At 39.5% G+C, this 15,163-nt stretch overlaps 3 long non-coding RNA genes across 3 annotated transcripts; 1 reads left to right on the top strand and 2 right to left on the bottom strand.

The window, feature by feature from the left end:
- Nucleotides 1-7,483: 7,483 nt before the first annotated feature.
- LOC129751261 (uncharacterized) lies at nt 7,484-8,110 on the bottom strand. The gene is made up of 3 exons (XR_008738661.1): nt 8,042-8,110; nt 7,716-7,935; nt 7,484-7,593 (listed from the first exon to the last, which is right to left on the bottom strand). It is a non-coding gene; the product is annotated as an uncharacterized LOC129751261 (long non-coding RNA).
- A 563-nt stretch (nt 8,111-8,673) lies between these two features.
- Nucleotides 8,674-9,285, bottom strand: LOC129751374 (uncharacterized). The gene is made up of 3 exons (XR_008738694.1): nt 9,225-9,285; nt 8,899-9,118; nt 8,674-8,774 (listed from the first exon to the last, which is right to left on the bottom strand). It is a non-coding gene; the product is annotated as an uncharacterized LOC129751374 (long non-coding RNA).
- A 3,557-nt stretch (nt 9,286-12,842) lies between these two features.
- Nucleotides 12,843-14,941, top strand: LOC129750566 (uncharacterized). Its single transcript, XR_008738415.1, has 5 exons — nt 12,843-13,076; nt 13,293-13,467; nt 13,526-13,750; nt 14,332-14,521; nt 14,587-14,941. It is a non-coding gene; the product is annotated as an uncharacterized LOC129750566 (long non-coding RNA).
- Nucleotides 14,942-15,163: the final 222 nt, after the last annotated feature.

Raw genomic sequence — 15,163 nt, 5'->3', positions numbered from 1 at the left:
CGGTTGTTTTCCGCTGCACATCGGTACTTGTTGCAATTTGTACTGTTACACTGATCCTAATTGGGCGAAGCCGTCGTGATAGATTCCAGGCCAGAAACACCGACGAAACGCGAAAATGGAAATAAATTTTCACCGGCAAAACAAGTGTTTCGAAAGAGCGCGTTCAAACAGGCAGTGATGCCAGATTTATAGATTTAAGGAGTTTACACTTATAGATGAGTATAAATAATTATTCATCCTCAATGAAAAATGGCATTAATAATAAAAAATGGAGACCATGCAGACTACTGAATTTTATTCAGCTATGAATGTAATTCATAGGTTGTCTACTGTTTATTGAAAGTACCATTTACCGGACTGTACTATTTACCGGAATTTCTTTTACCGGACTATACCATTTACCGGATTTTCTTTCGCTTTATGAATTTCCGGTAAATGGAATTCTGGTTAACTGTATAAAACCGTAAACTTAAAAATTATACTCAAAAGTTGAAGAATTTTGACGAAACAATCAATATATTCGACGTAAAATTTTGGATTTCTATCCATCGATATTTGAATTGTAAGAAAAACTTTGATTTGATATATATCATATAGCACCATGTTTCTTTTTATTGATTGAATATTCTTTAATGTAAGTGTTTTGTATAGATATTTTCAAAAATCTGTACTGATGTTTTTGAAAAACCATATGGCATCTCTGACCTGCGTCTCGTCAATTTTTGACGTGAGTGATATAAATCATGGACGCTTTGAGTAACGGTTCAAGATCATTTTAACGATTATTGAAAAAATTAAGTAAATCGTTCGTAACTTTCATTCACCGTTCCAGATACCATCACTTTTTTCACATGTACGTTCGTGTTTCGTTTCTTAACGTTGTCAAAGTAAAGTCTAATCTAAAAGCTACGATTGTGGACCTGGTTAGGCTAACACTACTAATTTTTCGCTAAACTAGCCGAGCCCTCCATCCACTTTTTACCACGTTCGAATATCACCGTAGCTCTAAAGAGACTGACTGTTGTATCCTTTGTGGTTGTAATCCAAGCGATGACTTTACACTCAGACTACCGGGCTCGGTTAGCCAGCTTAGGGATGCACATTACTCATAACGCCTCTGATTCAATTGAGGCTGTATCTCCAAAGGGAATAGGCTTACATTCGGCCATCCTACCTATCTCCGTCCCGGAGATGTTTCTTCATTGGCAGTACTTTCTATTCCACTCTCCTTTTCACGTTCTTTGTGCTAATCAGCGTTGATGATCGGTAACTCACAAAGAACCGTTACCGAAACCTTATTATTCAAGTCGTTATGTAACTCTCAAAGAACCGTTACGAACGCTTCATATTCACATCCATTTCTTGATTCAATCATCTTTTTTTTAAAGTTGTTCATAGACATTCAGTAACTCACAAAGAACCATTACTGAGCAGTGTGTTTCTTGCAACTCTCAAAGAACCATTACAAAGAAATGAAGAATCTGTATTTCATTCATTAATTTTTTTTTAATGCAAAAGAGGCATAATACATTTTATAACTCACTTCCCTTTTATAGAAAATAGCTCCATCTGTGTGTCATCTCAGGCAGCCATGCTAAATCTGTGAACGCGTTCTCTCCGTTCACCCCGTTCACCCTTGCACGCATACTGTGAACGGAAATGTAGGCAGAGCATAATGAAAACAAACAAGAGAGAACCAAAACAGAATGCAATTTCGCGTACATCTCAGTTGCACTGACTAATCAAGTTTTTCATAGGAACACCGTTCTAACTATTTCTCGAGTATGGAAGAAACCATCGGATTGCAGAAAGCAAAAAGCAGAACATCAAAAGAAATTTTTATACTCTGTATCGATTCAGGTAAGTTTATTCAAAGATTTATTCTAAAGACAATTCTTTTCTATTTTCAGTTCAACCTATCGTAAGGCTGCTGTTATTCAGTTTTCTCGATCAGCTGTTCCATCGTTATCATCGTCATCAACATCGGGAAAATCATCCTCGGGTGGCTTACCCCACAATTTCATTTTGTCTGCAGCGTATACAGACTCAAAAGGTTTTTGAGTAACTTGCGTGGCCGGAGTATCTTTGACAACATAGCGATCGGCCCCAAGGACTTTGTCAACAATATATGGTCCTCGATATCGTGGCATCAGCTTCCTGGATCCACCGTCCGCCGGTGGTTCGAACCGGAGAAGAACCAAATCACCCACGTTGTAGAATAAGGGAGCTTTGTGTGATGTGTTATGTCGCTCTGCTTGTCTCTCCGCATTGCGGGTCATTTGTTCCAGCGCCTTCTGTCGAATGTCGTGTAGTGATTCGTTTTCAGCGCCTTGGTAAGATTCGTCGCGAAGCGCGTGCAAAAGTTTGTTCTGAAGCACGTTTCTTGGGCGATAGCCCAATAATACAAACTGGGGACTCTTTCCCGTGGTGCGATTTTCCATTGCGTTCATGGCCCACTGAACAGCAGGCAAAGTCAGGTCCCAGTCGCGTTCGTCTCTTTCAGTAGAAAGACACTTAAGAGCCGTAGTGACATATTGAAAGCATCGCTCAATTTGCCCATTCCCCCTTGGGGTTTTTGCTGCCGTCAAGGAGTGTTTCATATCGTTTTCAGAACAGAACTCACTAAATGCTTTCGAGGTAAAAGCTGTTCCTCGGTCCGATACAATAATTTTTGGAAATCCAAAATATTGGGAAATTTCTTTCATCACTGCGATCACTCCTGCAGTGCTAGGGCTACGTGTAGGTCTTAGAATTATAAAACGAGTGAAGGCGTCGACAATGCCAAGCACTTGTGTGTTTTGTCGTTTGCTTTTAGGAAAGGGACCACAATAATCCGCATGGACAACCCAGAAGGGGATAGGATTTTTTGGGTGGGTGTAGATCTGAAATCGAGTTTCGTCCAACCCTCGCCTATTGGCCGCACACTCAACACAGCAATTGACATACTTTCTAATAAAAGAGCTCATTTGTTCAAACCAAAAATCTTGGCTAACCAACTCGATAGTTTTTTCAACACCAGGATGCCCCATATCGTCGTGTAGGGATTTGACTACGTGAAATCGAACACCCTTAGGTACTACAAACTTTAACCCGCTCGAAGTCTTTCGGAATAAGCGTCCACTTACCAGTTGATAATTCTGAATGATGTCTTTTTCCGCCTTGACCAATCCTTCAAGCATTTTCCTAATATTGCTGACCTTGGCATCTTGCAGCTGAAGGGCAGCAACCCAATCAAAGTTGTCAATGCTAACAGACATCACATCGTGCTCGCTGGTGTGTCGAACGACGTTTCTGCTGAGGCTGTCGACGTGATCCATTTGACGTCCAGATCGAAACTTAAGATCGAATGAAAACTGCAACGTGTAGAGCCACCATCTTGCAATTCTATGATTCAGTTCAGTCTTTGCTTTTGTCATAGCAAGCGACCTACAGTCAGTGTACACATAAAAATGCTTGTTGAGAAGGTAGTATCGAAACTTTTTTAAACTTTCTACTACTGCTAAAGCTTCGAGCTCGAAGCTATGATATCGGGATTCGGCTTCGGTTGTTGCTCTGCTGAAGTACATTACAGGCTGTGATTGGTCCTTGTGATTAACTTGAATAAGGATACCGGCGAGTCCAAAACTGCTCGCGTCGCAATGAACTTCGTGTTTGAGTGCAGGGTCGTACAGGGCAAGAACTGGACGGCGCGTTAGAGCAAGTTTGAGCTTTTCAAAAGCTCGCTGTTCGGCTTCACCCCAAACGAAAGGGACTTTTCCAGTGAGTCTTGTGAGTGGTGCTGCTATTTGTCCATAATTCTGGACAAAGCGACGGAAGTAACCGGTCAAGCCTAAAAACTGACGGACATTTCGTGCATCCTGTGGCACAGGAAACTTTTCAACGGCCTCCGATTTTTGTTCACCGGGCATGACACAACCTTCAGAGACAACGTGCCCCAAATATATGATGGATTTTTTGAAAAATTCGCATTTATTTACCTTCAAAGTCATACCAGATTTCGAGACTTCAACCAAGAAAAGTTCCAGCAGCTCCAATGCTCGCAACTCTGTTTCGGCAGCAATGACAACATCGTCCATGTAGAATGACACCCCTTTCTCCCTCAAAGGTTGAACAATTTTACTAATCGTTCTTCCGAAAACACTCACAGAATTGCAAAGTCCAAATGGGGCACGTTTGAACTGATATTGGCCCTCAGGAGTAACGAAGGACGTGTATTTTCGGGAATCTTCAGCTACGCCTATTTGTAAATATCCGTTCATCATGTCCAGTAGCATAAATACTCTCTTTCCACTAAGATTGTTAATTTCTTCTTCAATTCTGTTAGTTGGGAAGTATTCCTTTTGAATTATGGAATTGAGCATACGATAGTCGACGCACATTCTGTACTCTCCTGTACGTTTCGGGACAATCACAACTGGACTCGCATACTCCGATGATGACTCCTCAATGATATCGTGCTTAAGTAGTGCGGCAATTTCGTCTCGAAGAAAATTTCGCTGGCCGTATGCCACTCTGTAGGGAACATGCCTGACTATTTTGTCCTCCTTTAAAACGATGCGTAGGGTTTCAATATTGGTGAAACCAATTTCACTCAAATCTAGAGCGAAGCAGTTGCGGTATTTATTAACGAGAACAACTAGCTGTTCCGTTAAATCAGACGAGACCGTTGGTTCTACTACCAAATCATTCAACGTCAACGGTTTCCTTACTTTACCGACTTCTGTTTGAATAGTCAAAACAGCTGGCTCCTTGTAGTTTATGGTGATCGAATTCATTGTTTTAAGTACCGTTACACCTTCTTTACTGAAAAAGTCGTCTCCCAATAATAATTCGTATTTCATCATGCCATCTGGTACTACCAAAATTCGTACCACATTAGTGAAACCATCCATGAGTATTGCTTCTGAAACGACACCTACTGTCCTACATTCTCCACCTGCAAATCCTTTTAGAACCGACGAGTCATCTTCATAAACCAAATGAAGTCGCTTAGCAACTGATTGTCCTATTATGGTGCGGTCACTTCCGAAGTCTATGAAGGCGTGTACCGGAAACCCTTTTATGTACGCCACCTTCAAGTAAACCACGTTGTTTACATGGTGGCGCGGTTCGGTACCACCGGAGTGCGAAAATCCCTTTTTTGTGGACATTTTCTCGCCAAGTGGTCTTCGGATCGGCAAATGAAACACTGCCGTTTATGACTGGCTGGTGTTGTATAGGCAGCTCTAGAAGAACTTGACTCTGGGATAGTTTTGTTTGGAGTATGTTTCTGCGGCGTCTGGAAACGAGAGGTGCTCGGTCGTGCAGTGTCGTTGGGCGGTTGACTGTCGGCAAATCTCTTGGCTGGAGTTTTGAAGGACCCAAATCGGCCATGGTCGTCTATTTCCTTTCTCTTGTTGGTGGTATCCTTAGCAGCACGTTCAACTCTAATCAATGCGGCGAGGAACTGTGGCAATGTAACGGCGGGATCCTGTGCCATCACTGCCCGAGTAGAAGCGTATGGGAGGCCATTAATTAAATATTGCTTGATAAGATCATCAGATAACTTGATTTTTCGACCCATGGCCACTGTCTCGTGAAAATACGATTCGACTGACTGGTCTGGCTTTCGCTTAAGATTAAGAAGCTTCCTGTGGATGCCAGCCGTGTCAACAACAGTGGGGAAGTTTTCAAGGAATCTATCTTTGAAGATCTCCCAAGTTCTAAGCTCCTGTTTGTAACCATCGTACCAAAACTTGGCTGGCCCCTTAAGGCGCATACAGGCGTACAGCAGAGTCCGTCTGGGGTCCCAGCCAAATATTTCCGCCATTGAGTCAAGTTCGCCCAGCCACTCCTCCGCCGTTTGGCCTCGGGTATTGTCAGGGTCGAATTCTGATATCACTACTTCAACTTCATTGGCACGCATTGGAATGCCCATATCCGGTTCTCTGGTGGGTCTCGTGAGCCTTGCGTTCGCCCGGCCAGCACCACGGCCCCGAATCGTCGAATTCATCTCGTTTAGCAACTAGTAACGGAGCACTTAAGCACTTGTTTCGAGGTACAGGTAGGGTTAAGAACGAAGCTGTTCTCGACTAAAATAAAGCATACAACAATGTAGACGGTAATTCTAACAGACTTTTTTTTTTTTTTAAACTTACACTTATTTTAACGACATCCAATCACTGAAAAACACGAGACGAAGAGACGTATCCAGAATTTAGCCTGTTTCGGCTGAGCACTAACTGACTCAAATCACGACGCAACGAGACTTACCCGGAATTGACTGAAAGAATTGACAAAATGTCGTTAATTATAAAGCTCATGTTTTCACTTTTGTTTTTGTCTTTTACGACTTACGCTTGTTTCTACAAAGCACCAGCTAACTTCAATCTCGAGACGAGTAGAATTGACTGAGCGATCTAGAACAAATCGACAGAATGGCATTGATTTTAATTTTCAAGAGTTATAATTCAAGGAACTTACGGTGGTACACCTTCAATCTTTATTGACTTTTGACAACAGCTTCACTAAATCACTTAATTACGTTGAAAAACGATTATTTTACAACATTTAATCGTGGTATTAGCTTTCACAGAATACTTTGTGCAAATGGCGTCTTCAACTATCGCCTGAAAACGGTTACTTTCTTAAAGCACCCACACTACAACAGTGTATTGCAGTCTTCAGTTAAAACATTTTTATTCGAACAACAAATTGTGAGCGTACACATAACATCTCTCTTCCAATCTCTCGCATACTCATCACATTCATGGGCGCCCACTTCAAACAAACCTGGCAATCGCTCACTCACACACAGTAAAAGATTATAACGGAAACTTTTCGAGGTACCCACTTAATTCGTAAACGTACAGTAGAGGCCGACATCCCGTCCTTATACAATCAAGCTTATATGCATGTAGTGGTTATATAGAGTATAACTATCTCGGCCTTTCAAGACAAATCCATGCATACATATTAGCTTCGGCGCGAGATGAAATAGTAAAACGCATTTCGGACATGATTTTTTTTTTTTTTTTTTTATTTTGTCCATGAAGACGTACCTTGAAATGCAGCATCTACTTTCATAATCCGATAGTCAGGAACAACACCGATACTTACGACGTGAATGATCCCACTTCTGAAATGTGGACCTGGTTAGGCTAACACTACTAATTTTTCGCTAAACTAGCCGAGCCCTCCATCCACTTTTTACCACGTTCGAATATCACCGTAGCTCTAAAGAGACTGACTGTTGTATCCTTTGTGGTTGTAATCCAAGCGATGACTTTACACTCAGACTACCGGGCTCGGTTAGCCAGCTTAGGGATGCACATTACTCATAACGCCTCTGATTCAATTGAGGCTGTATCTCCAAAGGGAATAGGCTTACACGATTACAAGCAAAATCACCTTTTCCAGAGCCGTAGATGTTTCGTTTAGACTGTTTGAGATATGGTTTTTCAGTATGCGGGAAGGTTTTCAAATATTAAAAAGTGAGATTTGATTTTTTTTATCTTCTCTTTTATTTTTGTTCGCATCACTCCGCGAGTTTCGAAAAGTGTATTCCATCATCGCGTTCTTGAAGCTTTTACTATACATCTCCACCAATGAAATCTGAAAAACAGAAATAATTTAGTTAAGTGCATTTCATATTAGGATCTTATAGAATAGAAATAAAACTATAATAGGTAGACAGTCTATTTTTTTTTTGCTAGCTGATAGTAAGAAACACTGACCACCAACAGGTAAACCACACCACCCGGCGGAACCACTACTGCTGCTTCCGGGTTCGGTTTTGCGCTTCACACTTTTCTCCTCCTTTCTGGTTATCGTGTACCGGTATGTGCAGCGTTAGGATTCCGCGATTTTCCACTGATTACCGAACCGGTAACCGTTCCGCTGGAGGGAGAATGCGGCTACTTCTGCAGCATTCCCTAACACGAGCTGCTGTTGATCCTGGAAAAGTTCGGAAACCTGGTTAGTCGTTGCCGATTTTAGGATTGGAAAGCTTAATATTTCTGTTATTTTTTTCCTTTTAACCACTATTTTATGTACTACTTACCAAATTCAAATTCAAATTAAAAGACGAAAACTGAGGAGCGAAACAAAAATCTTTTTACCCGCGCGCGGTGCAAAACAAAAACAAGAATAATCTGACAGGTTCCCGCCTGTGTCGTCTTTCTAAAAATTGAGCACATAAAGAACGTGGTTTGAGCACAGGCTAAAAGTTTGAGTCCATACTACTTCAAATGCTTAAATTAGTAGTAAAATGGTTATTTTTACTCAAATTGAGCAAAAGTCATGACAATTTGGGAAAGTGCTAACTCAACAGTAAAAAAAAAATTTTGCTAACGGAAAGTAACAGCTCATTTTTGCTAAGTGGAGCCTCGAAAGTTTTGTGTGTACACACAAAATTTTCGAGGACGAAAATTAGCAAAATTTTGCTCAAATTTGACCAGCTAGAAAGTTAGCAATCAATTTAGCAATTTTGTTCTACTAAAATTTTAGCAAAATAGCAAAATGTGTCCTGACTGAATGTTTACTAATTTTCAAGCAAACAAAAACCTTTGTTTGCTAACATTTTAGCAAAATTTATTTTTCTAACGTTTGCTAGAATTTGAGCAAAATCCAAAATTAAATTATTTTCAATGGAAAGGTTTTCAAATATTAAAAAGTGAGATTTGATTTTTTTTATCTTCTCTTTTATTTTTGTTCGCATCACTCCGCGAGTTTCGAAAAGTGTATTCCATCATCGCGTTCTTGAAGCTTTTACTATACATCTCCACCAATGAAATCTGAAAAACAGAAATAATTAAGTTAAGTGCATTTTATATTAGGATCTTATAGAATAGAAATAAAACTATAATAGGTAGACAGTCTATTTTTTTTTTTTGCTAGCTGATAGTAAGAAACACTGACCACCAACAGGTAAACCACACCACCCGGCGGAACCACTACTGCTGCTTCCGTGTTCGGTTTTGCGCTTCACACTTTTCTCCTCCTTTCTGGTTATCGTGTACCGGTATGTGCAGCGTTAGGATTCCGCGATGTTCCACTGATTACCGAACCGGTAACCGTTCCGCTGGAGGGAGAATGCGGCTACTTCTGCAGCATTCCCTAACACGAGCTGCTGTTGATCCTGGAAAAGTTCGGAAACCTGGTTAGTCGTTGCCGATTTTAGGATTGGAAAGCTTAATATTTCTGTTATTTTTTTCCTTTTAACCACTATTTTATGTACTACTTACCAAATTCAAATTCAAATTAAAAGACGAAAACTGAGGAGCGAAACAAAAATCTTTTTACCCGCGCGCGGTGCAAAACAAAAACAAGAATAATCTGACAGGTTCCCGCCTGTGTCGTCTTTCTAAAAATTGAGCACATAAAGAACGTGGTTTGAGCACAGGCTAAAAGTTTGAGTCCATACTACTTCAAATGCTTAAATTAGTAGTAAAATGGTTATTTTTACTCAAATTGAGCAAAAGTCATGACAATTTGGGAAAGTGCTAACTCAACAGTAAAAAAAAAAATTTGCTAACGGAAAGTAACAGCTCATTTTTGCTAAGTGGAGCCTCGAAAGTTTTGTGTGTACACACAAAACTTTCGAGGCCGAAATTTAGCAAAATTTTGCTCAAATTTGACCAGCTAAAAATTTAGCAATCAATTTAGCAATTTTTTTCTGCTCAAATTTTAGCAAATTAGAGAAAAATAAGCCGCCGGCATGTTTTACTAAAATTTTAGCAAAAACCAGTGAAAAAAATCCTGCAGAATCTGAAATTTCAATTTTTTATGTTTTTATCTGCAAATTTCGAGGGAATATTCGATTATTTAAAAGATTGCTCGGACGGATAACATCACTTTGAATTTATTTATATTTTTCAAAACACCTTTCACTAACACTTTTCATAAAATGTTTGGATCCTGGAAACGCACCTTCCGGCTAATGAAACCCCAAGCGACCGATCGTCATTCATGCATCGATGATTGTGCCTGATGCAGTGCGTTGAAACTCCAGTTGTCCACTTCCGAACTGTTGTAAAAAACCCGTTAATCTTGTCGGAAATTGAAACCTGGTTGAAAAAAAACAAACAATTTTACAATTCGAATATCGGAAAATCTGTACACTACTTGATCGGCCCTTACCTGTACGCATCCGGAATTGATCTGGCTATCATTTTGCCACCGCTAGGACCACTAGCATCGCGCTTTCAGAACCGCACCTTATCGCGTCAGTTTATTATTTTTCCCCCAACTGGCGGCGGCTGCTGTCTATAAACAAAGCGGCTAGAAAACCTTCGTTTTACTAATATCAAGTAAAATAGCCTTTTTAATTACTAAAAAGAAGCAAAATTTGCTTTTTGCTATCGTGTTAGTAAAATAATCCTTTTTGCTAATCGAAAGTAACAACAAAATTTTGCTAAGTGGAGCCTCGAAAGTTTTGTGTGTACACACAAAATTTTCGAGGCCGAAAATTAGCAAAATTTTGCTCAAATTTGACCAGCTAGAAACTTAGCAATCATTTTAGCAAATTTTTCGAACTAAAATTTTAGCAAACGAGAGAAAAATTTACACACAAAACTTTCGGGGCTCCACTTAGCAAAATTTGGCTGTTACTTTCCCTTAGCAAAAATATTTTTTTACTGTTGAGTTAGCAAAAAGTTCAATTTACTTGATTTTAGCAATAAAAAGGTTCATTTTACTTGATTTGAGCAAAACAAAATTTTTCTAGCCGCTTTGTTTATGGACAGCAGCCGCCGCCGGTTGATCAATAAAAAGCCCGTTCAACAGCCAATTGAAATCGGTTTCAATCGATTTCGATTGGTAAATTGTTGTTCACTCAGCCAATGTTTTGGTCGAAACTAATCCAATTGACGTTCAATGAAGCCAATCGGAATCAATCGAAACCAATCGAAATCGATCAAGCCCGAGAGCAGGATTCGTTTCTATCGGTTTCTATCGCACTAACACAAATGCAGTTGTTTACTGTCAAAAAACAGCTGATTTGGTGTGTTGTGAAAAATTATTTGAATTCGGTGTCATTCGGTGCGGTGTTCTCCGTCGGGTGCTGAGTCGGTGGTGCTGTTCCATTTGTGGTGAGTCGGTGGAGCTGTGCCTGTCGTGCTGTGTCAGTGGTGTTGTGCCAATCGTCCTGAGTGGAGTTTTGGAATGGTGTCTGCCTAGATTGCACAGGTGCTAGTGAAAGTGGTGTCAGTCGATGTGGCATTGGCGGTGCTGTGCCAGAGGTGCTGTGTCAGTGATGCGGTGTCAGTAGCATCTTTCAGTGCGGTGCTGCACTGAAGCAAATGTGAAATTTATGAAATAAGTTTAAAATAATAATAAATAAATGTTACATATTTTGAACAATAGAAGAAATTTATTTTTATCACAATATGCCCATGGAGTATGGTGTTGTTGACACGGAAGAGACGATATTCGCATTGTTATTCCTCGGAGCTTTCTATTTTTGGCAAAACATGTTGGTTGTTCGCCAAATCTGGATAAGCAACAACAAAACTCGATTTGTTCTGTTCGCACATCCATCGGACTTTATCGCGGTATACTGGCCCTTGCTGTTAAATCGGTTAGCGATTTCGGTACGTGAACCCAACATAGAAACTCATTCCTTGGTATCTTCCAAGTTTCCCGCCACTCCTTAAGCAGCTTTCTCAGCCGCTTGGCTCGGGGAATATAATCGTCATCGTCATACTTTTCGTAGAAAAGTTCCCGATCGTCTAGATGAATTCCGGTTGCGCGATCACGACGACGCATCTCAGCCTCAGCGTTTGCTGTCCGCAAAATTTGTGGACGAATGCTTGAAGCGCGCAGCCGAATAAAAAATGAAAACAAACTAAGCGCATTTGTATTGGTGTCTGGCTGTTCATTCAGCAGCCTGATAGAAATCGATCGAAGTCAATTGGAAAAACAGCTGATCAACTGTCAATCCATTTCAATTGATTTCGATTGAGTTTTGTTGAACACACCTAAAATAACAACTTGACGCGATTAAGTGCGGTTCCGGAGTTCGATGCTGACGGTTCTCGTTGTGGCTAAGTAAACGACAAAATGATAGCCAAATCGACACCGGATTCGGACAGGTAAGGGCCGATCATATAAAGCGCAAATTTTGGATTTTTAAATTGAAAATTTCTTGTTTTTTTCTAACAGGTTACAACTGGCAGCGAAAACGACAGATTTTAGCAACTGTCCGGAAATTTTGAGGGTTGCATCCGGCGAATTCGTTAGTTAAGGTCGGAAACTTGGCATTTCCCTTGCCGGAAGGTACATTTCCAGAACGGTACTAATTTAATTACATTTTACAAAAAAGTGTTTAATAATTCACGAAAAAAGTATGAAAAATAAACTAAAAGTTTAATGATTTGTGTATTCTAGTCAATAATCAAACATTCCCCTGATTCTCCAGAGAAAAAATAACAAAACATGAAACGGATCCGGACAACCCGCATAATCAAATATCATACCCTGAATCGTGAATATTATTCTGTTCTGATTACATGAATAGTGACTATTCCAGTAATCGTTCTTAAATCTTTTAATTTTTAACGACTTTTTCATTTTTTATGTGTCTTCGCTTGGAATGATTGAAAAACATTTTTGAAAGATAAGAGCAATAATCCGTAAAAATAAACTCCGAATACATCCGAGTGTGACGTGTGTCTCCGCTGCCAACAAAGCAAAAAACAAATGGCGTGTTTTGGTTGCTTGAAAGTGTTGGAAAGTTCGAAGCTCCTAATTTTTTGCAATTATCAACTGAAATGTAAGTTTTATTCAATTTTGATAGTCATGAACTATATTTAAAATGCTTCAAATATCTTTACCAAGGCTAAGCAACACCTCCAGCGTATCATATGGCGGAAATGGTCCGGAAGTGAAATTTGCCGGTCGAGACCATTCGGACAGAATCGAAAATGGAAAATACTGTTGTTGGACATCATAATTATTCGTTTTTCTAGAATGAATATGACAAGAAGAAAATCGTTAATCTTTCCCACGGGGTACTATCGGATCTGATCGCATTAAAAGGAATCTCCGGTGATACAAAGGATTCTTCCGGACTTATCTTCGAACTGGCAGTAAAAAAGGTAAGTTTCGTTTTTGTTTTGATTTGTTTTTCCTTGAGGTGAGCAGCAATTGCAATGTCATGGAACCAGCATAATCGAAACTCCATAATTGCGCAAAAGGAACCGGCTTCAATGGCACGGTTGATTCACTCTGATGTACCATCTGTTGGTGGTATAAAGTTACAAATTTAGGTAAGATAAACATTTTTGATTTTTTTTTGTGTTTTTTTTTTCAAGGTTGCTGGTATCGAAGAATCAGCAGAACGGGTCGGAAAAGGTTTTCTCCTTCCATTTGTTTTTTACTACTGAACATTTTTGATCATCTCAAATAACCCGAATCTAACACCGTATGGGAAGGCATAGGCTCCGATGGCACCATTTATATTTCCTGTTGTACGTTGCAGTGGAATTTGTAAGTGTTTCAATGTTTTTGGTTAATGTTATTTTGTGTTTAATTTGTTCTATTTCAGATCTGAAACAGTTGTTGGATTAGCGAGAGATTCGGAAGAAAAACGTGTCTAGTAGTCTCGAACTTCAGCCCTGAATCGCAAATATATAAGAAATATATAGAGAAGCATCGGTCGTTCTCCAATGAAACCTTCGTTTCAAAACGCATCTAGTGAAAACGATGAATCCGGATTAAAAAGAATGTGTACTTCAACTGAATCTGTCGATGGAAAAAGTTCGGTCTCCAAGTAAATCAATTCCTATAAGAATATTTGCGAGCAGAGGAGCACAGCAAAGAGTGACTGCCCGGCTATCAGCAGGAAATAGGATTGCTCGCTGAGAATAATGTTTCCCAAGCACACGGATCAAGAATTCTGCGAGTTTGGATTCCAGTTACCATTCGAAAGGGAAAAGATTCTTCATGGTTTGCTCAAGTTTCATCGGCAGGCTTGGAACAAACGCAGCATGAAACGATTTCGAAAGAACAAACTTAAGTAAGTTTTCTTAAGACTTTTTTTTTATTTACTTTTATTTATATCTGTAAATAAAGTAAATAAAAAAAGTCTTAAGGAAACTTACTTAAGTTTGTTCTTTCGAAATCGTTTCATGCTGCGTTTGTTCCACGCCTGCCGATGAAACTTGAGCAAACCATGAAGAATCTTTTTCCTTTCGAATGGTAACTGGAATCCAAACTCGCAGAATTCTTGATCCGTGTGCTTGGGAAACATTCTTCTCAGCGAGCAATCCTATTTCCTGCTGATAGCCGGGCAGGACATAGGAACTACAAAGAAAAAAACTTTACTCAAATTCATTATTTTTCCATTTTAAGCTCTTACAATCTGATGGAACTGATCGCCAATCATTTGGATCAAGTGACCATAAAACAGTCTCCATTCGTGTTCATCTCCAACTTTCTCCCGCCAGAAAAAAAAAATCAAACAAAATGTTTACCTCTACTGAAGGACTTAACTACTGAAGTCAAAACGTTTGCGACAAACAGATAACTGTGATGCGCTTAGGTAATTAGTTGCAATTGATAATTTTTTTTAAAATTTTAAATGTTTTTTTTTAAATGAATTTATAGACAGACCAGAATTGGACAAACATCTGGAAACGGAGCTCCCAATTACGCAGACGACGAAGAAGATAATCCAGCAACGTACACCATACAGGATGGCACACGGCGTAAATCCCTCGAGTGAAAACTTCGAACTGTTCTCCCAGCCTCTACATTAACACCTTCATCAAGAAGTCTTCCATAATCGTCAGTTCAATCCAGTCCAAGTAAGATGCTAAGTCCAATGGCCATCTTCCCAGTAATCCTAATCAACCTGAAACGCCAGTCCGAATCTGGAAGTAATCATTCTGCGAGGCACTAAGAATCCAGCGTTCGTTTCATATTATTGAAAATCTGTGGTCACGACTCTAACCGATGATAATGTTGATAAATTTTTTAGTTTGAACGATTTTTTTTTGTGAACCAATCATTAATTAAAATAAAACAGTTGGTTATAATAGTTGAATAAATAATATTATCTCTAAGAGATCATAAATGAATCCTTTTCTTTTTGTTATTTTTGATGGAAAAAAGATAGTATCGTAAAGTGCGTCCAAACGATTCCATTCCATGAAAAAAAGACATGTTTAATCGTACTTTTATA

This window comes from Uranotaenia lowii, chromosome 3 (genome assembly GCF_029784155.1).
Source record: "Uranotaenia lowii strain MFRU-FL chromosome 3, ASM2978415v1, whole genome shotgun sequence".
In the NCBI taxonomy this organism is placed as follows: domain Eukaryota; kingdom Metazoa; phylum Arthropoda; class Insecta; order Diptera; family Culicidae; genus Uranotaenia; species Uranotaenia lowii.
Note: the sequence above shows the minus strand (reverse complement) of the source record. Positions and strands in the feature narration are given on the sequence as shown.